Source organism: Hemicordylus capensis, chromosome 1 (genome assembly GCF_027244095.1).
Source record: "Hemicordylus capensis ecotype Gifberg chromosome 1, rHemCap1.1.pri, whole genome shotgun sequence".
NCBI lineage: Eukaryota > Metazoa > Chordata > Lepidosauria > Squamata > Cordylidae > Hemicordylus > Hemicordylus capensis.
Window position 1 is genome coordinate 285635990 of NC_069657.1, and position 27774 is coordinate 285663763.

At 44.7% G+C, this 27774-nt stretch overlaps 2 long non-coding RNA genes across 2 annotated transcripts in view; one reads left to right on the plus strand and one right to left on the minus strand.

The window, feature by feature from the left end:
- Positions 1-27774, minus strand: part of LOC128345392 (uncharacterized) — a 64251-nt gene that overhangs the window by 28634 nt on the left and 7843 nt on the right. The window lies entirely within an intron of this gene.
- LOC128345391 (uncharacterized) lies at positions 1235-27255 on the plus strand. The gene is made up of 4 exons (XR_008316429.1): positions 1235-1379; positions 2100-2186; positions 10799-10899; positions 27157-27255. It is a non-coding gene; the product is annotated as an uncharacterized LOC128345391 (long non-coding RNA).

The following is a 27774-nucleotide window of genomic DNA, read 5'->3' on the forward strand; positions in this document are numbered from 1 at the left end:
ACAAATCGTTTGCTTTTTACGTTCAAGGAACATTTTCTGAAGGTCTCACAGAAAGTTGTAAAAGTGAAGCTACCGGTACATCTCATATTATTCCATTGAGTTGACCATTTTAGATACTATTACCTGAGGCTTCTATATGGTTCTGAATGCACATTGATCCAAAACAAAATCCAGAGCCAGGATGTTCCAAATTCTTGCTTCTGTGGACATTTGGTTCACTGAGATCTAAAGTTTAACAGTGGTCGTGGTGGTAATGTTTTGGCAACAAATTGTGGTCTGCTGAATTTTGAAAAGTTCTTTTACTTAAACTACATTCAGATTATTTAAGTCACTGTAAAAAGGGAAAGCTAGAAAGTAGTCACAAGCAGTCCTGATAAAATAATGGTACTCCATTAGGCATTTCCACAGTCATTTAAAATATGGCACTGGGTCTGAGATTTACCTCAGATTCAGTTTCTGAAGCCCAGCTGTTCTGGGCCTGCTAATATACTATAAATGCTGCTTTGAAATCCTTTGAGGAAGAATGGAATATAAATAAATACATTTAAAATAAAATCCTAGGGTTTTTTGTATAATCTCTAATACATAGCATGCACACATTTAACCCAGACTGCAGCAACCTTGAGAAAAGAACCCAAATGTGCACAACCCAGAACACCACAGGGCGAAAAAGCTGGGTGAACAATCTGCTGGTGCCTTCACTTGTGCTTCTGATGAGATGCCTGAAGTGAGACTCACAAGACACTTGTGTGCCGTGTGTGAGGACTAAGTGTTAAATCCAGTCACAATATTTCAAGAAATTGATACATATTCAGATTTCCATACATTCCATATATACAATCTCTAGGTGCTGTCAGTGCCTGAGAAATAAACTACAGCAGACAGCAGCACCTTATGCTATGATAACTGTTTAGTTGTTAAGGTGCCACAAGATTTTGTTTCCACAGCTCCTATTTTGAAATATCATTCCAGTTTTCTCATCACAGCCACACATTTCAATGAGGATATGCAATTGACCCGATCAGCCTCTGGTTAAATTTAGCTCCTAAGGAAAACCTTATGTACTCTATTATCACAATCACAATCTGGGAGCCAACAATGGGAACTGGGTGCCTGGGCTTCCTCCAATCCTGGAAGGACAGCCTGTGCCTGCCAATGGGAGGGAAGCCTATGGGAGGAGCTTTTTCTATTAACTCTGGTTTGGGATAGAATCCCAATCCAGATGACACGGAGGAGGGAACGGACTCTCGGTTGGGTGAGTGAAACTCACTACAGACTGAGGTTCATTCCAAGGTTTCATTTCCAGCAAAATCAGAACCACGGTTGGGTCCAGGAACTGCTGTTCCGATCATTCAGACAACCTGGCAGGCGAACCTGAGGTGAGTTTGCCTTAGGTGCCCCATTATGTCCGAAGGTGGCCTATTCCTTTGAAAAGCTAGATAAATTTGTTTTTTTTAAATGTGTTTGGAAACAGTTCTAAGCAGAGAGAGAGCATGCATGCATGCATGCACATGCATGCTTTTCTCTTTATGGGTGCTATCCAATATGCATGAATAGCAGTCTCCAAAATGTATACACATCAGTTGCAGCATGTTAGTCTTACTTCTGGGAGGTTTTATGCTTTTGCTACGTACAGCATGAAAAACTTGAAAACCTGGTTTTGCTGAGGTTTTTATGTTGGTCCACACATGTTTGCAGCATGTAAACTTTACACACAACAGGGCTTATACACCTTTGCCCACTACATGGAGAGCTTTAAATGCCAACTGGAACCTCCACATGTAAAACCTTGGATGTGAATTGGGGCTCGTATGTATAAATGCCAATGCAAGGGTTTTTTGTGGGGTTTTTTTGCTTATTCAAAAATGTATGCCTTTCTACAAAAAAGAAGTATCCAGAGTGGTATACAACATATTTTAAAACATATTTAAAAATATTCAAAATAAACTTCATAAAAAAATTAAAAACAAAATAAGTATAATCTGTATATATGAGCCATACCTTTAAAAAAAAAAAAAGGTACTGCTACCATGTAAATTTTAAGCTAAATGTAATCTTGAATGTGCTTTTTCTGAATATTTGAATTGGCTCCGGCCCAGATCTGTGGAACTCCCTTTCCATGGAGACCTATCAACAGCTACATGCATTCCAGAAGTGCAAGACCTTTTCATTTGGATTGGTTGCAAGTATGTCTATACTTTATATTTTAATACAAATTTCAATTAAAAAAATAAAGGTAAATCTCAAAGAAAAAGAAGATTCAGAACCCTTCTCCCCAAAGAGCTAGCTTTTCAGACCCAGCTGTTTTTGCATAGTGTTCATGTGCATGTGTTTTGTTTTGTATTACAAATAATACTTCTTTATATACCCTTCGACTGCAATTCTATGCATAGTTAACAGGAAATAAGCCCTGATGAACTCAGTGCCTGGCACCCTAACATCAGTGGCACTGACAGCACAATTCTATGCATGTTTACTAGGAAGTAATTCCCACAGGCTGACATCCTGACTAATGAAGCACGTGTTTCTAAAAGGTACAACTTGCTCAGTGGGGGGACAAATTCCAAGGACCTCCCCTTCCCCTGGAAGCCCCCTGTGTCACTTGAGAATATGTCTCCAAAGGCTGTGCAACCCTCAGGAACATATTTTCAGGTGGCACAGAGCACTTCTTGAGGAAGGTCATCAATATTTGTCCCCACAACTGAGCCAGCAGTGGAACTGAGTAAATTGGATTTTTCAGAAGCACCAGTGCTTCATTAGTCAGGATGTGAGCCTTTGGGAATTATTTCCTAGTTAACATGCATGGCATTGTGCTATTGGTGTCCTAATCATACTGTCAGCATGCTGGGTTAAAACAGAAGATTTGATGAGAGGGATTCCAAGCAGAACATCATTGGCATGATGGACCTTAATGGGCCAAAACTAGTACTTTAAATGGTGCAAGGAACAGAAGGAGGACTGAGTCAAGATGCTGGGACCCTCCAGGCAACTCCCTCGCCTCTGGAGACAGATTGTTGCTTTCCTCAGCAACTGAGGCTTCCAGGCAACAAGCGCAAAGCTAAATTGTGCGTGTGAGATATTTGAAAAATTGAAGGGGCAAAGGTGCTTCCTTTGATCTCTTCCACAAATCTCAGCACAGAAGATGTTTTAGAGGAGCTGATGTAGATAGAGTCCAAGACAACAGCAGATCAGAATAGTGTGCTGCTAGTAGCTGAAGAAAGTAGATACACTGGGGGGCTCAGTGGGGGAGAAATTGAGTGATATTCAGAAAGGCATCAGTTTTTCCTCCTCATTTCAGTGGCCCCAGCACTACTGGGTTTGGAAAGTGTGCGCAATCTTTTAGTGACTTGTCATAACACTGGGGTTGAAGTAAACAGGAGCAGGTAGCAGGCACAGAACTGCAGCATACACCAGAGGGCTTAGGCCTTTGCTTTTCTAAAACCAACAGATTTAAAATTGTGCATCAGAGGATGAATAAATCCTACAAGAGGGAGGGCTTCTGGCAGGCTGAGTCAATATTAATTAGGATTGATATACAATAGGTGCATAGAGTGGAATGCAATATGGATTGCGTCAATACCTGCGGCTACTATCTGCAGTGCTGAGGAAATGAAGAACCTTATTACTCCAGAAGGACAAAATGAAAAAAGTAATTACTCTGAAGGCAAAACTGTGTGTCTCCTCCTCTGTCACTTTTAAGAGGGTGCCATATTCCTGCAGGCCAAATTCTACACTTGTATATGGCAGTGTTTATTGTACTATGTATCTGAGGTGCGAAAAGAACATACCCAGAGTGAGATCTCCTGAACTTTATTCCTCACTATAACCCACATGGATAACTCACCTTGCTAGTAAAAGAATGATGAACGAAGCGTTAGGAACATATCACTCAATGCATTCCAAGAACACATCAGGTATTTAATTCTTGCCCTCACAAATAATCCCAGTAACTTCAGGGGGTTAGATACATAAGAATCATGAAATTAAGGGTCAATATCTTATACTGCACTTTAAGCATAATAGGGAATATGGTGAAAGAAGCCTGGGTGCTTTCCAGATTACACTCTTACAACAGTGTCACTACTGTTCGTTAAGTGTGCCTCTGTACTGCCTGTGTTCCAACATAGCAGTCCCTGCACTGTCAGCAAGGTGCCATTCACATTTCCGATGCCTTCTTTCGGATTTTATCCTTTCGTTTTAGTTCTACAATGGTTGCATGTACATCACAAATAAAGAGCTGTATTTTCCTGTTGTAGGACGGTTGTGCAAAATATTTACGTTGTCAAAATGATCCTGCCAAGCTGAAGCATTTTATGCTGAACAGAGTGTAATCTGGAAAGCACCCAGGTTGTCAGTTTGGTTCAGTGAAGTGGTTCACCATGAGCACAAGGCTAAATGGTAGCTATTCAAAAGGCTGGAGGGAAAGCAAGCGTGAAGGAATAATTTCTACTGTTTTCCAGTATAACTTGCAGAAAGGTCGGTGCATATGCGAATCGAGAGGACATCTCTCCCCCCGCCCCCCGCCGTGCGCGCTGCCGCTTGGGGTAAACTTTTTTAAATCATGGGGTACGCTTTTTCCTCCCCCCCCCAGTGTACAGTGTAGTGTACACAACTCGAAGTTCAAACTACTCCCAGTTCTCCAAGTTCAGATGACGTGTGCCATTTTGGAAGGGCGGTAGATAAATCAAATAAATAAAAATAAATAATAAAAATGTGGCACTGTGGTCAGTTTAAAATCAAACACTGAAGCCATTCTCACGAGCAGCAAAAACCAGGCTAAGGAAGCCCAACCTGGTTTCCGCTGCCCATGAGAACCGCCAGGAGCTGCATGGCTCCCAGCTGTGGCGCGGCAGTGAGCCGTCTTAAGTAGCCTGCCACCTAACCCAGATTTGGGGGGCAAGCATGCCCCCAAACTGGGCTACGTGATTGTAGGGGGAGGGGGGCTCCCAGTAACGCACCACACACTCACGCAGTACTTTATTGGGGCTCCGGGGGGGGCAGGGTGCCACGTAGCAGCACTTCCCCGCACCCGACCCCCAGAGCTGCTGGGCGAGCCGCAGGCGGCCTGCAGGAGAGCCACTGCTCGTCTGGGTGGGCAATCCGCCCACCCAGGGAAGGGTAAGAGATCGTCTGTGGGGAGGGTCGGGAAAACCCGCTCTCCCCGCAGACCTCCTTTTGGCACTCCACACACTGCTTGTGTGAAGCACCTCACTGGCATGCCAAAGACAAGTGAGCTTGAACACATGGCTTTCTTGCTCATTTTAAAATATGCTAGTCCTAGAACTAGGTCCACTGTTCTTACTGTTCTGTGCCGGCGAGACTGCCTTGTTCTTATTAAATCTCTCTTGCAAATATGAATCACAGAATCTGCCTTGCAACAGGCGGAGTTTTAACTGCCCATTTTAAGCGGTACTTCAAGGCACTGTGGTTTAAGTTTCCCTAAGGTTTATATATTTGACACTTACATGCTATAAAAGAAAACACATCTACAATATATAGATTTTTAAAAGATAAAACATTCACACTAGAACTGCTCTCTCAATCCAAAATAAATGCTTGGAAGACACACACACCCCATCCACAAAGCAAGACGTCATTACTATAATATGCAACCATAAAAAAATAGAATATTTACAAGGAAGCATGCAATAAAACCTGCCATACAATTTCCAAATTCAAAAGTTTGTTGTGCGCATACATAATCAAAAAAGAGCACCTTCATGTGTTACCCGGCAGCCTTTATATTATTTTTATCAGTTGTTGCAGACACTTGTTTCCATCTTCTGTGGATTACCTTAAAAAAAAAAAAAATCTCTCCAGTGCTTACATGTAGCTTTTCCATAGTTAATCAAAAACACTCAGGTGTCTGCTTTTTAAAAAAATGGTAGAAGAGAATTTCCATGGCTCCAATCAGCAAGCTGCAGCCCTTCAAAGAATCTTGTGAACTCACCTTAGCGACACATGGAGTGCTGGAAAACTAAAAATGCTTCTGCAGACATGACTAGAATTTTGAAAACGTGGCTATCGTTCACGGTAGTGTGAAAGTTAGGAAGAGGCAATCTAGTCTCTTTGGAACACCCACCCTGCCGATTAAGCTTGTGTTTTTCAAAAGCAGCAGTGGCAGTCACTCCTAGGGAGCTTTTGCATCAGCAAAAGGCAGCTCTCGACATGGCTCAGTCCCCCAAATCAATGTCCATGTAACCCTGAACCAGGCACCCAGGTGGTGATCAGGTGAAGGATGGCTGTGAATTACTGCACAATATGTGATAATTCAAACAACTTTTAGCACTATTGTCTGTCACAAAGAGACTCTCTCTTTTTTAAAAAAAAATCCTCTCACCCTTGAATAAACCATAAGCATCTCCAGGGCAGCAAGGCCTGCCTGAAGTTAAATACAAATGATGTGCAACGTTGACAAGTACCATTCAACTCAAACAGACTGGGGAGAGAAAAACCAGATCTGTGCATGGGAAATCAGCAATCAAGGAGGATAATGAAGGAACATACTCAAGTGCCAGGACTCCAAGAGGATAACTCCAGGCAAATTATTTGTCAAAGATATACGTCTATGTTCTGCTCAGAGGAAGACGGGAAGATCTTTTGACATAGTGATGCATTGTGCAATGGAGGGAATAACTGCTGTTAAGAGCAATTATTGCAAATAACTCCAGTGGGGATAAATGTCTGGTAGACCTTCATGTCTATCATGTTTGTGAATTTATTGGACAGTATTGCTACTATTAAATAAACAGATCTGCAGCTTCAGAAGGCAATGTTTATTCTCCCTCCTTGTGGAAGGAAGGAACAGTGGTTAACAAAGAAAAGGAACCCCTAAGAAAAAAGTAGGCAGGGGATTCATCATTCAGTCTGTATGTGGCTCAGTGTCAAGAATATACAAACAATTGTGAGAGAGGCAACATATTGTCATAGGGCAAAGGAAAAATGCTGTTGCAGGAGTCTAAGGGTGAGTTTGCACATTCACTGAACAAAGAATTCTGCATGCATGAAGGGACAAAGGAGTCATGCACCACTGTTGAACAGTCACACTGCTGCACGAGAGGACAGCACCAGTACTGCTGACTCTTGCGTAAATACATGTGGTGTACTCCATGGAAGTGGTGCACAACTCCATGGAAGCAATTGCACAAGAGTCAGCAGTATTGGTACATATGTGTTATAGCCCTGCAACAGCATGGGCAGAACTGGCACACCTGCATGACACTGTGGGACATGTCAGCCATTATATTATGAGTGGAATGGAGCATATGCTGTATCTGGGCAGTTCTTTCTTTCCTCTCAAAAACAAGGGTGACACATTGCCCACATAGCACACATTGCCCACACTACTCCTTCTGGAGTGGCACAGAGGTTTGCCCCCTGCCTCACCAAACCCATAGTACTCTCTCCAAGAGCATGAATTACATACGTAATTTCTAGATTACATTTTGTTCAAGGAAAAAATACTAAATTTTCAACCCTCATATTTGGCAATATATGGTAATGAGAAATCATACCACGAGTAAAAAAATAGTGTTCTTGCTAAATGGTAGACACTTCCTTAAGCACTTCCTGGACCAGGTCTCACAATGGGGTGGTGAACGAGCCCTGGGTGGCTGGATCAGCCGCCCACATGATTGCTGGCTCCACGATGGAGCCCGCAGGGACTGGGGAGCTCAAGGGCCATGCAGCCCCCGGAAGCCCCAGTATGCCCTGCACGAGCGCACAGGGCATACTGGGGAGACCCCCGGAGTTGGGAGGCGGCTTTTCGCCTCCCCTCCGGGGGCCCACTCGTGAGTAGGCATGGCACGAATCCGCGCCGTGCCGCGGCTACTCATGATTTTGAAAACCAGGTTTGCGGAGCGCTCGCTCCACAAACCTGGTTTTGGGGCAGGGGTTCTTGAGCGGGTTAACCACTCTAGAGCCACCGGGCTTACAGCCGAGCCCGGTGGTTCTGATGATCTGCAAAAATTGAGCTAGGTTCTCCTAGCCCGATTCTTGAAGATCATCAGAATAGCCCCCCTGTATATGGGAAATGCAGGACAGACATTCTCAAATACTCTCAATCAATAAAGATGCCTCCTCCTTTGATCTTGCTTTGATCTTAAAAACCTTTAAGCAAGCCTTGATCTGGAGGGTATTAAGCTTAACAGTTTCATCTCTGTGGTTTAAAATCCTGGAATAAGATGATCACTGAATCAGCAGGATATTTCCCCAGCAGTCCTCCTGTATCAGTGGTGACCAACCTGTGGGTAAGTGTAAAACAAGACAAGGCCAAACTCTGAGACAGCGCCACTCTTGAGAGTGCTGTAGTACATAAAACCCTCCCATCACCACTACCTCCAGTCTCCGAGGTTTTGCCTCTAGTCTACTGAAACAAGGAACAGGCAGCAGGGACACAGCACTGGAAAGGCTGGCAGGAGTACAGCCCCAAGCCTACTGTATGTCATTGCCAGGTCCATGGGCCCACCTGTTCTTGCCCAGAAATGTTAACTGGTTTTCTGTGAGCCATTAGTGACTTCCATTCCATTCACATACTAATGTGTGTCTTTATAATGGATGCACGCTCCCAGAGGTAATTTGGGTCAGAGCCAGCAATTGCAAGCAGACATGGGCAATGTTCAGAAAAGAGATCCTTTTCCCAGGAGTCCTAAATTCTCTCTTATTGCTGCCCAACATGAAATCTAAAAACCTCCTCCAAGATGAGCTTCCTAATTCCCTGACTTGGTGGCTGATGAGGGGTTTCTTTTCCTTAGTGGCAGCAGGAAGGGAACTCACTTGCTTTCCCCTACACCATCTCTTTTGGGCACCTGGCTTGAGCATTACAGAATCCCTGGGAAACTAAATTTCCCAGGGTGCCTGACATCTGCTGTTTCTTGGCAACTTAATCCCAAATCAGTGAGCATAGGATTGCAGCCTTAGGTAAGATTAGATGATAAATTAGATGTACTTTAAAAATGTTAAAATGTTGCACAGCACCAACTTTTTAAAACCTAAGAGCCAAATACAAATATCTATAAACTTATTTATTTATTTATTTATTTAATCTAGATCTCATTACTATTTCTTAATCCCAATATCTTCCCCTTAACCCATCAACAACAACAACCAACCAACCAACCAACCAACCACTGCTGCTGGATCTCCCTTTCTCTTCAAAGAATTAAAGGCCTTGTAATCTATTCTAGATGGAGGATAAATTTTAAAGAAGTAAAATGATATGATCCAGTTGTATATTTGATCCTATAATGAATGTAAGTAAATAAATAGCGTGATGCACCATCCCTGAAAATGGGATATGTTTCTAGCCGAGTTGTCCTATGAAAACATAATATATCAGAACATGCAGCATTCCTAAGGGAAATGCTTTTTAAAAGATGTTAGAATGGATCTGGGAACAGGGTAATGGAAAAGCTCTAGAGATGCTTTTTAAAAAAAATCTCACTAAGCTTCAAGTGTTAAAAAAATGTGGATGTCAGTCATTCAGTAAAACTCCCAGAAGAGATTCCATGAGCAGAAATACATTATAAAAAAGAAATAACATGCCCCATACCTGAGAAACAGCTGTGTGTGTGTGTGAGAGAGAGAGGGAGAGTGTGTGTGTGTGTGTGTGTGTGTGTGTGTGTGTGTGTGTGTGAGTGTGAGAGAGAGAGAGAGAGAGAGAGAGAGAGAGAGAGAGAGAGAGAGAGAGAGAGAGATATGATTTTATGCTCCATCTGAAAAAGAAATGGGAACCACATGGTTCAAGCCGAAAAACTGCAACTGTAGAAAACTATCAGCCCTAATGAGCCATAAAACATTTTAAATATACTTTCCAGATCATTCAAATTCCAATCAAATGAATATGACTGAACTTCTCTAGCTCTTCTGGGTTTTATATAACATGTTGCGTATTGCTTTTGTTCTGGTCATTTTAATCTGATGTGCTACCAAGAGTTTTTGTCTCAACTGAGGTATAAAAATAGGTTAAAAGATACATATTATTGGTTATTAAGATAAACAAGAGTTTTTGCAAGAACTCAGCTGCTGGATCAAACCACAACTCCTTGCAAGTGTCCAGCTTCTCTGCAAGTTAGCTTGTTTGCCGCAAGTAAGTTTTGCTAAAACTCAGTTGCACTTTAAGATTAGAACCACGAACAAATCTCAATGGAAGCTGCAGGGAATGGGCATATATACACAATTCAGCCTTGAAATATGCCAACATACAAGTAAAGTAAAAGGTAAAGTGTGCCATCAAGTCGATTACGACTCCTGGCACCCACAGAGCCCTGTGGTTTTCTTTGGTAGAATACAGAAGGGGTTTACCATTGCCTCCTCCTGCACAGTATGAGACTGTATCGCTGCTGCCTGATATAGGTATTTTCCATAGTCTGGAAAACATACCAGCGGTGATTCGAACCAGCAACCATCTGCTTGTTAGTCAAGCATTTCCCCGCTGCGCCATTAGTACTGGTGTTTTTTTGCTGTCAACAGTGAAAGGATATTGATGTAATCTGAGTGAATTAGATTATTTGGATCAGGAGAATGGCACAGGGGAAAGGGTGAAGCATTCAGAGTCCTTGTTCAGTGTCTCTGTTTAAAAAAAATATTCCCTCCCTGCTGCATTTATTTAAATAAAATCAGGAGACCAAGCAAAGGACCTCTTTGTGTAACATGTAGTTTGGCCCTCAGTAGAGTTCTTTTCAGCCTTTATGGGACTATGTACACTCAGTTGCAGTAGCAAGAGCAGCATATTAACCATTTCAGTTCTATAATGAGAGGATGAAAGGTGACATCAAGTCCATCATGTATAACTTCACAGAGATCACCAAGACGGCAAAGACGGAAGAAGAAACACAAGTGACACAGGTGACACAAGGCGAGCTGAACAACTACGAGATGCACATCAGGGTCACTAACATTGTGAGTAGCCAAGGCTTGAGAAGAGCATGCTAGCAGCTGTTTTTGTTGTAGCTTGGCCCAGAATTGGCAGATTGCTGTTAGTCAAATTGACCTTTTTGTTGGAAGTGAAGGACTCTGTGCTGTCTCATGTCAATGACAGAGGGGGACAGACTAGTGAATCAGAGGGCTAGAGGGGTCAGGACATTGGCCATCCCGTCTCTACTGCTCTGACAATATCCCTTTGGTATGTAGATTGTTACTCTTAGGAACTTACTTACTTCCTGCCACTTCCTCTTCTGCTTTTCCTTTTCTTCTCCCTTGCAACACCCACGCTCATCTCTCCCTGCACTGTGTGTGCGGAGATGCAGAATCCATATGCATTCAGCTAGATAGCTAGATTAGAGATCCTATCTCTCCACTTTACTATCTACAATGGAGTTCACTAATAAAGAATCCTTATATTGATTGGAAACTATGAACTGGCTCCAAGTTATTTTACTCTCAGCATACATGCATGCCCAGGCAAACTCCTCTGTGTTGTGCCTCAGTGCACTCTGCTGTAATAGCAGGGTATCTCTTACCAGAGAGAATTCCCAACACTTTTAACTATACTGCCCCCGACTTTGGAATACCCTCCTGGTGGGCATCCACTCCTCCTCAGTCTCCATTACAGTTTTTAGAAATCATGTCTTTTTACCCAGGCTTTTATGTGAGTGGTGTTTTCTTACTGCTGGTGCTGCTTCTGTGCTGTGTTTATTTTGTTAAACTTTATAAATAGACTTGTATTTTTTCCCCTTATATTCCAATTCAATATCGTTTTAACTGTTTAATCGTCTTGTATTTTTAAAATTTTATTGTAAACCACCTTGAGATTACTTTAATGCAAGGCAGTATATAAATCTAATAAATAAAATAAAATATGTACATACATAGCAAGCCCCACCACCCTGCACTGATGTGCTCCTTAACCATGCCCCACTGCATGCAAAGCAAGATTCTCTCTGTGATTAAAAACACCAGCAGATCTTTCCCCAAGTACAATGTGTGTCTCTGCAAGTGCTATATTCTGTCTTCTGAACAGTAGAAGCTCTGTACTTTGCTGGCAGTAGGTATGCAGAATGTTCCCGTCAGCATCCTGGAGGATAGTCTCAAGGCACTTGATGCAGTTTGGCTGCTGAAGCGAAGGACGTTTGGCCCCGGGATGGGAAACAACCAGGAAGCAATATGAAATGCATAAACTGGTCTGAGCTCCTTGGAGAAAGAAAAGGATCTAAGTGAAACCATAAGGAGCAGATCTATCAGGAGGAGTAAGCTATCGTGGTTTTCATCACTAGCTCTTGTGTGTTTATATGATCATTTCTGCCAGTGTGGTCATTGTTGTTTCCTAAAAACATCAGAGCAAAATCAAATTGCATGGAGCCATTCAGTTGCTGGGCAATGATGACCCTGATCATACACTACATGGGTGGTAAGCAAGGGCGGATCTCCCATGAGACCAAATGAGGTGGCATCGTGGGCATCACCACATCAGTCTGCTCTTGGCTCACTGTTGCCACACCTGCTCCTCTTCACTGCCACTGCCCCTGTTCTGGGATCCTTTTCCTCTCTTCCCCTTACCAGCTGACCCTCTAGCCTGGAACCTGGAGCTGACATAGTTCCTCCTCCCCCTCACTAGTCTCGCCCTTATGGGGTATGCTCTGCCCTCCTGCTGCTACCACAGCTCTTGCTGTTGCAGGCTGCATGCATCCAGCTTTGCCACTTGTCTGTCTCCCATTGCCATTACCCAGGCACAAGTTTCTTCATTTGTTTTTTCCTGCTGTCTCTCCAGCACCAAACTTGTCTGTTCTGTCTCATGCATTTCCAGAGGGACACATTTACAGGTGCAACACTTTCCTTCTCTCCAAAATCATTAGGGTTCTGCTCAGTTATACCACAGTCATTGCCTAAAACTTTGAACTGGATCATATTCAGCAAAAACAAACAAACAGAAAAGCACTGAGTACTTTATCAGATTCTGTTTCAGCCAGTTAATTTTGTATTTATGTTTTCCTTCAACAAAACAGAAGTGACATTCACTCCTGATTACTCTATATTAAACAATTGCCTCCCCTAGATACCTGCCTGTATCAAACAAGCATGCAACAGCTACATATTATGTAGTCACTTGTAAAAATGTCAGAGCAAATTATACCAGTTCTCTCAGTTCCCCAAGGCTGGTTTGTTATTGGTAATTCTCAACACTACTGCACAGGTTTCGTGAAAATACATATTAGAAAAGACAAGCGGTGTAGGAGTACCCCACTGGAAGGGTATACAGGTGCACCATGCATCTTGGAAGCCTGTGTTGTACAAGTATGCAGGTGTCTTGGCAATGCATAGTATGATTTAGTTTAATTTAGTGATGCCAAGAATATTTGCTGAAATGTAATCAGTTTTGTGATCTATATGGCTTAATTTTCAAATCTCATAAAGAAAATGTGGCATAGAATTGCAGCCAATTCTATACAGTTTCCAAGTGAAGCCTTAATGAAGTCATGGGGGCTTACTCCCAAGTAATTGTTATGTGCACAGGATTGCAGCCTAAGGACATATCCCAGAAATGTTTATATTGTGAGAGAGGGAGAAAAAAAGGCTTGGGGTATGTGTGTGTGTTTTTTAAAGTATACATGTGCATATTTGTGAGAACAAAGGAAACTGGTGGGCTCTGTGTGTACGCAGTCTCAGACTGGCCCACAGGGCAACAGGGCATATTCCCGGTGCGCCCCTATGCCTTGCTGCACTCGGCAGCAATGAATACCCCCACACTTAATTAACTATTCTGCTCAAACCCGGCACCCTTCCCACATACATTCCACCACCCTCTCAGTGCCCCTAGTCTGGCCCTGTGTGTGCGGGTGGGGACAAATACCTTGTAGTAATTTCAAGCACTGTGAAACTTGGAAAAAACCCAGTAAAACTACAAAAAGGTACTCAAGAATCAAACACACACACACACTCACTCTCTCTCACGCTCTCTCTCTCTCTCTTCAGGTGGTCTTAGCCTAGTCCTGCATGGGGAGTGAGGAGAGGGCTGAGACTGCAAGGAGGGGGAGAAATGGAGGCATCGCTGATAGAAGGGATGGAGTTGCTAAGGGGAAGAAGTGGCCTAGGGACAGGAGGGGGGCATTGCTACTTTCCACAAACGAGGGGTGTGTTTAGCACTTAACAGCTAGCTGCCAAGTGCTAGTATGAATGATAAAGATTTTGGTTGACACAAGTAAACAACTTGTGAGAGGAGAGCTGGTTTTGTGGTAGCAAGCATGACTTATCCCCTTAGCTAAGCAGGGTCCGCCCTGGTTGCATATGAATGAGAGACTTGATGTGTGAGCACTGAAAAATATTCTCCTTAGGGGATGGAGCCACTCTGGGAAGAGCAGAAGGTTTCAAGTTCCCTCTCTGGCATCTCCAAGATAAGGCTGAGAGAGATTCCTGCCTGCAACCTTGGAGAAGCCACTGCCAGTCTGTGTTTGTAGACAATACTGAACTAGATGGACCTATGGTCTGACTCAGTATGTGGCAGCTTCCTATGTTTCTAACTTTACAGACTGGAGAAAACCAAGGGCTGGTGATTGCCCTTCATCAGGTGTCATCCCTTCCCTCTCCTACCCCCACCAGTGTGCAGTGAGGGACAGGAAAGCTGTCTCTGCACTCCACTAAAGCTGATCCAAACATCTGTAGCGAAGTGCAAACTGGTAACGGCCCCTGCTGACTTCAGCAGCCCCAACACAAGCTCCCTGCATGCCCAATATAGGGAGGGCACCACCCTCCTACTGAAGGTGGTGCGTATGGGGATGTGGTACTTGGGGCCAAGCAGCTGGAGCAGCCAGTGGAAGCTGGCATTCTCCACCATTTGGACAGCTGGTCATCCAGAGCTATCATCTCTCCAACATCCTGGGTTATGCAGCATGCTCTGGGCGACCAGACCACTTGCCCACTGACTACACCCACTGCATGACAGGCAAGGTGCCCTGCTTGAGAGCAGGAGCACATCCCTTGCCACTGCTAGTCAAGGGCACAACAGGTGGCCTAGCACCACCAGCAGGAGCGAGGACACCCAGATGACGCCATTCAATGTGCCTCCACATCAATGACGTCCCCAGATGCTTGGCGTCCTTTCCCCTGCTGCCCTATGCCCTGCAGGGGGTGCAGATAGCATGCGCAGGCTCACGTTGGCAGTGCTCAAAGTGGTCCCACACAGTGCTGCCAATGGTACTGGACTGCTTGGGTGCTGGCAGTACTACTGGGCCTGCTGGTTGGCCACCACCAGCACCCCCACTGCCCTCCATTGTCCATGGCTGAGAAGGTCCAGATGCTACAGAATGACTTCCTCCTCCTCCTCCTCAGTCTCAGGATGGGTGCAGTTCACACTGGGAGGGGAGTTCAGTGTGGGGAGGGGAACCTGACTAGGATAGCAGCTGTCATCTCCCCTCTGCTTCCACCAAGGGAAGAAGTGCGTCTTCCCTGACAGGGCTCCTACACCGTGTGTAGAACCAAAATGGGGTCTGCGGGGAGAGCGGACTTGATCCGTTCTCCCCGCAGACTATCAGCCAGCCCTTCCGGGGTGACCAGATCGGCTGCCAAGACGATTATCGGCTCCATTGTGGAGCTGGTTGGGGTGGTGAGGTTCGGGGCCTCCTGGCCCATAGAAGTTCCATAAGACACCATGTGAGTGTGTGGTGCCTTGTGGGGAGCCTCCTGAAGCTGGGATGCTTGTTGTAGCCCCCCGCTTGGGAGGCTACTCACTCGTGAGTCACTACGGCATTTCACCGTACTGCAGAGACAAACAATCTTCTAACGGGCTTTTTGGGGGCTCTCACACCCGAAACCCGGGTTAAGCAGCAGGCTCCGTAAGCAGGCTTGCTGCCACAACACCACTGAGTGGGAACAGCTTCTTTATCATCCATTGCCCAAACTATAATATAAGCTGTTCGGGGATCAGTCCTCTCTCCATTTATCTTTTAAGTCATTATAGTCCAATGATTAAGGTGTGGGCAAAGAGTGATGCGTGCTTATAGGCAGAATTCTACTGCCCATTAGCAGAATGTGGAGTAAAAGGTACAGTTTTGTGAGGGTCTTTAGTGTCACAGTGGTTTAGGAACGTGCTCATTTGTGAAAGGTTGCCAGCATTTTATAAGCAGATGCTCCATGGCTTTAATGGTAGAAAGGGACAGAAATCAACCATTGAGAGCTGCATAACAGGTGAACTGTTCTGATCGTGGACACAGAAACTGCGTGAAAGAAAACAGTTCCTTCTGTTGAGCTGTACATCTTTTATGCAGCTGTTGACCACCCAAAGCCTCTGACTATATAAAACATGGAGTGCGCTGGAGTAATGATTTTCTCATTAACCTGTCTGTACTAAAGGAGATATCAGATCCCTCCGCCATCTTTTCCAGATCAATGTCCTTTCAGAACAGCTATTGAGGAACTACATTTGTTAAGAAAATTGTAACTCTCTGAAAATAAACTAGTTTTCACAGTGTCCTTTAAATAAAAACTCTGGAAATCAGGAAGCTGGTGCACTAGCAAGAGGAAGTGGGGTGGGGTGGGGCAGGGGGAGGGGAAGGGGAAGGACTTCATGGCAAGTAACCTCAACACCTCAGTTCTGAACACATTGACTTAGATGTCGGCCCCACTGGTTTCAATGCAACGTAATTCTAAGTAAGTTTACACAGGTACCCAAACCAGTAATCCAAACCAGCAATCACTCCTCAGGACTCGATGTATTAAAGGCTCAAATATAAGAAAAACAGTTCAAAATTAAATATAGTTATCTTCAGCCAGAAGGGCAAACAATACTACCACCGAATACTGCAGTCTCATTTTAACATAGCCTCAAACCAAGGAATCCCAATAAGGAGAAAAGTTCTTTCATATACTCTGAGGCAATCAGATAGGGGCATTAATGCAGCTGAAATACACCTATAAACCTATTATTTTCAGTGGTGGATACTTCTCTAATGAAACATTTACAGGCCAGTGCTTTGTAAAAGATATTTTCTAATGTTTTCCATGAGTTTTGACAAACAGCAAAGCAGTTACCGGGACTATACTGTTTAATTAAAGTGAAATTAAATAAGGCAGACAATGGCTCTGGATTGTTTGTTTCAAGTTTTCTGCCAACATAGGGTCACAACTGCAGAATCCAAGGGAAAGAGTTGTGGTATGCAAGGACAAGGCCATGGAGTGGAATCAGAAATATGAATAGTTGAATGAAATAGATATTATGTACAGAGAGGCAAGTGCAGCCTGCTTTTCTGTGCTTTCGCTGCTGGCTGTTTGTTAGCCCCACCTCTGCTCCAGGACTGGGTTAAAAGTAACTAAAGCCCCATTCAAAGGCTGCCCTGGATCAAGGAATGGATGAATCAAAAACGCCACAACAGCATCCTGCACTTTAAGACATCTGTTCTTTTTTTGCCTATGCTCATACCTTTATTAAATAATGTTATAAAATTATTTCATTCATCCAAACTACTACTCTAGACCTAGGTCACAAACCTAACAAGTTATTGTAATTCTGGTTGCACAATCCTGTACTGGGAGACATCAGCCCACCAGAAGAAATGATCAAGGAACCTTCTGCATACATTTTCTTCTCAATGCACAGGCTACATAGGAAGCTGCCTTATACTGAGTCAGACCACTGGTCCATCTAGCTTAGTATTGTGAAGTATTGTCTACACTGGCAAGCAACAATTCTCCAAGGTTTCAGGCACGAGTCTTTCCCAACCCTATCTGGAGGTGCCAGAGATGGAACTTGGGACCTTGCCTGAAAAGCAGATGTTCTTCCACGGAGTTACAGTCCTTCCCCCAACAAACAGCATAATCACTAGGGAGGACTGATCATTCAGTGAGGTGAGACTCATGATCAATGATACTCACCTGAATGGGGTTAGCAGGGAGAGTGGGCCAGATGGGGTTAGCAGGCCGGCAGCCCTAGGCGGCCAGATTGACCGCCCAAATGACTGCCAACTCCATCGCGGAGCCGGCAGGGGCTGCGAGGATCGGGGACTGGAAGTTCCAGGATGCCCCGCGCAAGTGCGGGGGGCATCCTGGAGAGACCCCCAGAGCTGGGAGGCTTGTTTCAGCCTCCCGACGGGGGTCTCCTCGTGTGTTGCCACGGTGCAGTAATACACAATCAAATAGATAGGGTTAGCGGAGCGTTCACCTCATCTAAGGGGAGGGCTACCTAAGCAGGTTACCTGCTTTGAGGACACTGGGCTCGCCTGCAAGCCCGGTGGTTCTCACGTTTGCCTACAAGAGGGCTAGGCTCCCTTAGCCCACTTTTGGCCAATCGTGACAATCTCCTCAGTGACTCATCATGGGCTCCATTTATATGTATTGCCTAAGATTAAGTAGAAACTGAGCTCTAAAGGTGCTTGATCCATTGTGCTTGCTTTGCAAGCCAGATCATCCCTTGATGTCACAGCCACCAAGTAATAGACTCACATATATTACCTCACCCACAGAAACCTTTTCTGAATTATTCAGGGCAACAGATTTTTTTTCCATTGCAAGAAACGATGACCATAACTTCATATCAAGGATCAGAATTACTAAGAAAAAGTATATGTGGTCAAATTTTGAGCATATGCAGCTGCTTTTTACCCTTTGGTCCATCTAGCTCAGTGTTGTTGGGCACCAGGTCTCTGGGATTTCAAAGAAGGAACCTCCTTGCCTTCCCTGGAGATGCCAGAGACTGAACTCACAGCCTTTGTCATGCAAAGTACAGGCTCTACCATTGAGTTACAATTATAGAATTAGCTCCATATTAAGCATGACAGAAGGTAGCCCTAACTGTGGCTGAAAATTTGAGCTGCAGTTAAATTCAAGGAAAACAGAACCCTTGTAAGCTTGGATTTCGTTCTGCAGAATACAGAACAATAAAATGCCCTTTTGAATAACTCCTCAGCTTTTTCCAAAGCTGAAGACTCGTCTCCTCTTGTTCACTCATGCCACAAATATGGAGACACTAAACTAGCAATGACTCCAGTTTAAGCATGCTTAATCCAAAACATAGAGAGACACAGAGGGAATAAATAATCTAGTTTATTCCCTCAGTGCTTTTTGCACTCGCAAGGATACAGAAATGGTTTGCCAGAAGTTATTTGAAGTAGGTGTTTGAAATTCTTATCTATAATATGCAGAATTAACATGTTTATTTGCATGGTGGCGGTGGCGAGAATCATGTTAACCATATTGAAACGCTGGGAAATATAATAACCTTATTTTTAAAGGGATACTCTTAACTATCTCACAGTATTTAAAACAATGTGTTAAGGGGGAGAATCATATGTGCGAGCCAAATTGAAATGAATGGAACCTGGACAAGAGCAAAAAACCTCATTCAATATGCCTGCTTAGGATTGCTCTGGGCAGAATTGTGCCCTGTCAGCAAATCTGATGCGACTGAAATGTTGGCCTGTAGCCCATGGATGCAAAACTGCAGTTTCCCATCTCTTTTAAGTAAGCTGCCCTGAAGCAATTAGCACTTTATACATACATTGAGAAACAGTATGGTATAGTGGTTAGAATGTTGGACTAGTAGCAGGAAGTAGGGCTGTGCATGGAACTGGTTCCGTGCAAACCCAGGTGGCTGGGGGGTGGGGTGACTTTAAGGTGCAGGGAGGGTGCTCTTACCTCCCCCGCCACGTTTTGCCCTCTGGCACTGCTTTAAAAAATGCTGGCACAGGGTGGCTGAATACCCTCTTGCTGCCCCAGTCAGCATAAAACTGAAAGTGGCACATACGCACCCACCACTTCCGGTTTTACACTGACCGGGGCAACAAGACAGCCACCCTGCACCAGCATTTTTTAAAGCAGCGCCAGAGGGCAAAACGCAGCAGGGGAGGTAAGAGCACCTTCCCCGTGCCTTAAAGTCACCCCACCCCTACGTTTGAACCGGTTCGAACATGGGGGTTCCGAACCTGTTCCAAACCTATTCCTTGAATGGAATGTCGAAGTGGTTTGTGCACATCTCTAGCAGGAAGACCCAGGCTAAAATACGTAGTATCTTCCCCTAGGTAAAGTTGTTAGGCATACTCACAACTTGTTGGACTGACTTTGGGCCTGGAGGAGCAGGGAGAGTCACTCCAGCCACGCTGCCAATGCAGCGCGGGCTGATTTCGGCTCCAAACGGGGTCACACGGTCCCATTTGGGACCGAAATAACACCCCCACGTCTGACGTCAAATGCGAGGGGCGTGTCTAAGGCCACGCTCACAGTCCCTGCTTCGGGGCGGCTCGGGTTCTGTGGCGGCTCTGCCCTTGATGAACATAGTGTGTGAATAACTGTATATGTGTACAATTCTGTACACGTATACACTGTACACAAGATTTTACTTGTGTTGAACATAATAGGACTTTTCTTTCATCTCAGTCTATCTCACTGGGTTCTTTGGAGGGATAACATGCGGGTGTGGGAGAACCATGTCCTGCCCTGAGCTTCTGAGAGAGCTTGGAATATAAATGTAATCATCATCAGTTGAGAGGTAGATATTTCACATGCATGCCTTTCTGTCCATCTCCCCAAATAATGTGAACATGTTGCCTTGCCTTTATATGTGCACATGGATATTTTTAGTTTATATGAATTTGCTGGTTTTAATTATAGCATCTCTACCTGTTAGATTTTTTTTTTTTGCAAATAATATATGGTGATAGAATTGTTGCAATTACAAATCCCATTGGATATTTAGCTTCATTTTAACTTTTTTAAAGGAACAATACATGGTTTTAATATATATTTTATTGTGTTGCAATATATGGGAGTAAGTCAACATAGGAAACATAGGAAACTGCCATATACTGAGTCAGACCATTGGTCTATCTAGCTCAGTATTGTCTTCACAGACTGGCAGCGGCTTCTCCAAGGTTGCAGGCAGGAATCTCTCTCAGCCCTATCTTGGAGAAGCCAGAGAGGGGACTTGGAACCTTCTGTTCTTCCCAGAGTGGCTTCATCCCCTGAGGGGAATATCTTGCAGTGCTCACAAATCAAGTCTCCCATTCAGATGCAACCAGGGCAGACCCTGCTTAGCTATGGGGAGTTTAGTTGTGAATCCAGGTGTATTTAATACCTTAATGAAGAAGGGTAGATGGAACCTATTTAAGTCATTAGAATTCAGTTCACAAGGAGAACTGAAGGATCTGTTAGTTCAATCCCTATGAAGGAACAGAAGTCCACAAATGGAAGTGAGAATCTTCTTGACAGTGTTACAGATCACTTTAGGAGAATTTACATATTTTTAGAGTTGTGGACTTCGATGATACTAGAATTTGAAATGTATGCTCATATAATATTATTTGGGATATTAGTCTTCATTGTGGCATATTATAATATACTAGTGGTTTTGTAGCCCGTTGGATAACGGGCCTAGGGGAGCTCTGCGCTCCAGACCACCACCGCCATTACCCCTCCCACCCGCGGCTCTGGCCGGGCCCGCCACTCACCGCCGCCCGAGGCTCCAGCCGGGCCCGCCACCCACCGCCGCCCGCGGCTCCGGCCTGGTCCACCGCTGCCCGGGCCCACCGCCGCATTCTTCTCCGCCGCCTCGTCCGGCGGCCATCCTGGGCGGCCAGAAGTGGCCGCCCCGAAGAAGCCGGGTAAGCGGCAGCACGGCCAGGCCTCGGCCATGGCTCTGCTGCCTCCTTGGCCGCGCTGTCTCCTCTGGCCGAGGCGGCGGCTTTGCCGCCACCTCGGCCAGTGTCCCCCGCCGCCGCTTACCCGGCTTCTTCGGGGTGGCCGCTTCTGGCCGCCCAAGATGGCCGCTGGGTGCTGGCGGTCCTGGCTCCCTGGCTCTGTTCTGGCCATGCGCTTCGCGCATGCCCAGAAGAGGCCAGGGAGGCACGGACACACGCTTGGTGTCCATCCACGGACGGACACCAAGCGTTTTAGAGATAAGGATATTTTGGTCAGCCCTAGAGTGACTTTTTGTTGGACATATTATAATATAAAAATTATGCATATATATTTGAGTGGCTATTATGGTATGATCTTTCCAAGATTGCCACCAAGGAAGACTGCATTCAGTCAACTCCCTCTGGCAAAACCATACGACTGACTGGATACTCTGTCTTCCAGTTGAGATTGGCACTGTAATCATATGGGGATATTTGTTCACACTTCTCCCACAAGCTGACAGTATGATAGTTTGGAAATGAATCATTGAATATACTCTTGGATTTAATTTTCTCAACTGGATACACAGTGAATATTCTTATGAGACCTCATCTATTATCTTTCATGAACTCAATTTTGATATGAACATATTATATTTACTTTGAGGAATCATATCCAATCAGGATACCGTATCATATATAGTTGTTCTATTAAACATCAGTATTATATCATTTGGATCCTTTTTTGATATTGTGACATATTACTGAATCCAAACAAGGTTTTTGTTTTTTTGCTTGCAATTGCAACCTTCCGGAAAGGTCTGAATCTTAAAATATTATAGTCTAATCACTGATGTGATCTTTTCAAAAGCAGGTGCATGATGGCAGAAGAGGTGGACTATTATTATTATTATTAGACTGTGCTAGTCAGCTTCTTGCTTGGACAGGGCAAGGGTCAACTTTTCAGGGAGACACAGGGGCAGTGTGCTCAAAGTTTTCTATGGAATAAATTATGAGATGTCATGGATTCAAAGGGTCACCCAAAGTACAGCACTTTAGACACCCTATAAAGTATGGAATTCATTATTGACAAAACAAAAGCAAGAATGCCCCACCAACATGCACAAATGAAACACTTGCATATATTATGTCTTTTGCTTGAGAGAGGCATCAGAAAAAGTTGCCTTTCTTTAGAAAAATGTCACTCACAGAGGTGTTTCTCATGAGCAGTCTAACCCAGGCTAGGGAAACCCAGCCTGGATTAGGCTGCTTATGCTGAATGCTGGCATTGCTCTCAATCCCAGGGCTCCCACTCAGCCTAATCCTGCTTTTTGTCCCAGCTCTTAGCCAAGGTTAAGGGCACCCTTAATCCCAGTGCTGGGACTGTGTGCTTGAGACACAGAGATGGTCTCCTAGAGCACCCATCTGATGGGGCACTCCTCCAAAGCACCACACTTGTTGTGCAGTGCCTTGTGGGATATCTGGAGGCCAGGAAAATGAGTCCCAGCCTCTATTGATCCACACTGCTCCATTGAGAACAAATCATGTGGGTGTGTGGCGGTTTCTGGAGGGAAGGTTAGCTGGATTTTGCCTCCCCGTCCTCCATCCTTCCCCATGTGAATATCCTTATAGTATACTTTGGTAGGTAAATTGATGTGCAGCAAAGTCAAAATGCACAAGTTCTTACACTCCAACCTTGGAAGCTTCACAAGTGCTGAAGTGAAACCCATATAGGGCTAAAGGGCATTGTTTTGAAATAATTCACAGAATAATTTCCTTGAATATCTTCTGCTTGCTAATCCACTTGCTTGCATGACATCAGAATAATTTAACTTCAGAATTGCTTAACCTAAGCATCTTAAAGTCTCTTTCGTTAGATCAATGGGACTTGCATCTGACCAAACATAGTGAGAATGGACCCATTTGATATCATTAAGCATTCCTTTTAAAATCAAGAAAAATACTATTCCATTTTAGAGTAGTTAAGATTCCCAGAAGGGTTATTTGTCAGAATTAATATTGTTCCAATCTTTGAACACAAATGATATAACCAATGAAGCAACAGACCAAGCCACCATCTCCCGATCTCATGGCCGCAATTCCCTCCCCGCAAGCCCAGCTGATATTTCTTTTCTCCTCGGCACACAACATGCTGAGGAGCACTTCCCCATCAGCCCCGCAATATAACCTCAAGCCTTTGTCATCACCCCCACCTTAACTAGTGTGGAGGCCTCCACAGCTGCCACCACTGCTTAGACTCATCGTCTTCTCCCTCACTGGCATCTAATTCATCCACTCTCCCTGTCTAGAGGGTAGGGATGTGTGTGGAAAGACATTAGCATTTCTTCCAAGGTCAGAACAGAATGCAAATGTCCAGAATGTTCTGGTAGAACCACCAGTCAAGCCAGTTGTTCCAAAAGAATGAGTTCAGAATACCCAAAATGTTTCAAGCGCTATTTTGGACTCCAAAATAGTGCTCTTCTGCCCTCTGCACATGCATGGCAGTGCTGACCACGCAAATGGCTGCTGCACATACGCAGAAGCCAGAAGAATGCCATTTTGGAGTCCAAAATGGCAATCGGAGCACTCAGAACATTCCGACTTGGAATGGGGTTGTTCCATCCTGAGCTTAGAACAGGCCTTTTATTTGAAGAGTGTTCTGTTCTGAGCTTGGAACACTTGAAACTGCACATTCCGAGCTCGGAATGTTCTGCATATCCCTACTACAGGGGGTGTGGGGTGGAGTAACAGAAGATGTGAGTCCTTATTTCCTGTTGCTCTAGACAGGCAGGGAAAGAGAAAAATTTAGAAGCTGCAAGGAAGACAAGGATGAGCCAGATCTGGGCTGACTGATGGCAGCCCAGTGAGGCAGTGGAGTGGCAGCACAGGTGCCTCAGGGTGCCTCCAACGCCACTACCTCTAGTTTGCATTCTGAGGTAACTGCCTCATTGGAGCTCAGGGAATGGATGGCCCTGTTTACACTGTTTTGGCACTGATTTGTGTTACTAAGTAGCTTTGTAAGGAAGGTACACAAGTTGTTGGTACAGTCACAACTGATTAACCAATCTCTTAGCCTTGTTTTGAAGGGATTTGGTTAAAGGACTTGGCCTTGCCTGAAGTTGTCTGTAGTTATACAGGTAATCCAATGCTTATGTACATAATGTTTCAAAATAAATTGTCACAGGGATAACAGAGCTACTAGTATGATTCTGGATCTCTCCCTATCCACTTTAAATTGACAGAATCTCTCTTTCAGATTCTGAAATCTAGAAATTAACCCTAGCATAGTGTGGTAACTGTAGATGTCCGCTTCTTTATCCTGAAGGCCCTCAGTTTGATCTACCTGTTTATTCTCTTCAAGTATATAATCATCCTATAGACACTAATGTTCTTTAGAACTGGTAAAAAAATTATAGAGAAGAACTTTTTTTAGAAAACCATCCTAACTGGGCAAAGAGGCCCTGTTTAAAGTGGTGGTCCTCTTATATTTAGAAGGGAAAGGGCAACTATCCCTATTCAGTCCAGCATAGGATCTCTCCAGTGGATGTTGCTGGTGTCTCCTTTTTTGTTGTTGTTTTAGATTATGGGACAGGATACTACTTAATGGCGCAGTGGGGAAATGACTTGATTAGCAAGCCAGAGGTTGCCGGTTCAAATCCCTGCTGATATGTCTCCCAGACTATGGGAAACACCTATATCGGGCAGCAGTGATATAGGCAGATGCTGAAAGGCATCATCTCAAACTGCGCAGGAGATGGCAATGATAAAGCCCTCCTGTATTCTACCAAAGACAACCCCAAGGCTCTGTGGTCGCCAGGAGTCGACATCGACTCGACGGCACACTTCACTATTTTCTCATACCTTTTGCTACACAAAACACTTTGAGAACTTTGTTGTTGTTGTTAAAACAAAATTATATCTGTAATATAAAGCTGCTTGGGCCACCCTGACTGACTCACATGAAATCCCAAACCAAACCATGAAAAATAAAAAACCATGCTATTTTCACAGGTAGAGTCCAGGCCTCACCCAAAGTACCCAAAAAATCCAAAAACTTGGAAAAATTAATGTCCCAGAAAAATCTGGGAAAACTCCTCTACAGGCTCGTAGCCAGGGGGTGTCCTGTGGTGTCCTCCCCCTGCCATAAATCCCCTGCCAGCATGGGCTGACCTTGTCAGCGCTGCATGCAGGTTCTTCTTTTCCCCCATTTGACCAGGTTGGCAGTGGCTGCTAGCCTGCTCCTGTGCATGTGTCAGCAGCAAGTAGCCTGCCAATCAGCGGCTCTGGCTTTCGCATCCTCGCTCACACGCTGGACCCAAAGCTGGGGGATGATTCTACTGACTGCCAGAGATGAGGCTCCTATGGGTGAACCTGATCACAGGTCTGGAAGTGAGGATGAAGACAAATCCTGTTCTGCCAGCCTGGCCCCATCCAAGCAAAAAGGGCTAGCTGCCAACCTGCCAGGGATGCACCACGCTGAGCTTGTCCCCTGCTCTGTTCCCTCTTCCCACAGCCGCCTCTCCATGTGCTGCTGCTCCTTAAGGTGCCAGAAATAGGATTTCTCTTTTTGCCCCCACACCCCACGCTAGGCAAAAGGGAAGGCCATCTGGGGTTGGTGCTTCATTGCCTCCTATTGCTTGGACACCTGGGGACTTGGCGTGGCTGGGGAAGGTGGCAGTGTTGCCCGTGGCGGGCAGTGGAGTTGCTGGGAGGTGACTGGCAGTATGGGGGAGGCAGTATATAATGGGGGGAAGGGAGAAAGGGAGCAAAAAGACTAGTGCACGATTGCCTACCTGTGCATGCGTGTGTGAGACAGGGGTGGTGGGGTCAGGCCCTCAGTGTGCCACTCCAACCATCATCATTGTGCTCATCATCTTCACTGTGGTGGGAGGCTGGCTGCTTGTTGGTGGTTGGCTGGCTTGCAGCCTTGCACCGCCTACTGCCCAAGCTGCTGCCTGCTGGTTGGTGTGGGTGGGCCTTTGGGGGAGGAATAGGGCTCCCCGTGAGCTCTGGAGGGGACGGGAGGAGGGCAGCCTTGGCTCTTCGGCTGTTAACATATAACCTGGCCCATCCCCACTTTTGTGACACCCCCCCCCCCCAAGACTTTTAGGCTGGTTAAAGGCCTGCTCCCCCATTGAAACATATGGGGAATGAGACCTCATAGAGCTAGAAAAAGACTAGAGTCACGGCAAGATAAAACCTGCATATGCTTACAAAGTACAAGCCCTCACTGATTCACTTGCTGACTGCCAGGAAACTTCCATGTAAAACTATGAAAGATGCTGTTTTTGCAGGTAGCTTTCATACCTCAGCCACATTACCACAAAAATCCAAAACCCCACAAAAAAGCATTAATGTCCCGGAAAAATGCAGAAAAATTCTCCCACTGGAAAGCATGGGGAATGATTCTTCATAGACAAAGACTAGAGTCACAGAGAGATAAGATGTCCATATTCTTGCAAACTGCAAGCCCGTGTGTGTGTGTGTATGTGTGTGTGTGTGTGTGTGTGTGTGTGATCTATATAAGTTCACAGCTACAGATGTATGTTCCTAAATGCTGAAGCCAGCACATAAATTGTGACTCATAACATAATCTAATTGTTTGACCTTACTCTTTTTACAGTAATACTCATTGGTGAGAGAACCAATTAGTCTCTTCCTGCAACATGATCTCAACAGCCTTCTCAAAAGTAAAGTGAAGATACGTCAGCAAGTGATCGGATTTCACAGTTTTACAATTTTTGTGTGCTTGGTGTAGCTGTGAAAGGGTGTGGAGATTGTTAATCTTCAATTCCTTATGCTGGAGTTGGTCCATTGACAGCAATAAGATGTGCTGGTGCAAGTGCCTTATGCATTGTGATTTTATTGGGGGAGAGAGAAAATCTGGAGAATGCGAGCGAACCTTCAGAAAAATTGTTATTCATGCCTCCAGTGAGTAGAGATTGATCACCTATTCACTTTCCAAAAAGCCAAAAGCTTGTTTCCAAAAACATGAACTGCAAAGGGAAACCAAGAAGGATAGGGTATTTGTTTGACTAGGCACTCTGAACAAAGATTGTTCACAAAGTAGCTATATTTCTATTGGAAGGTAGTTAGTAGGGGATTTTGTGGTGATGATGAAGCCTGTGGCAATAATGAGCTGAACTGCTTTAATTAGGCTTGTACACATTCAGAAAATTCTAATTCGGATCCAACCCAATCTGGATTTGATCATGTCAGATTCAGATTCTATGGGCTCTGG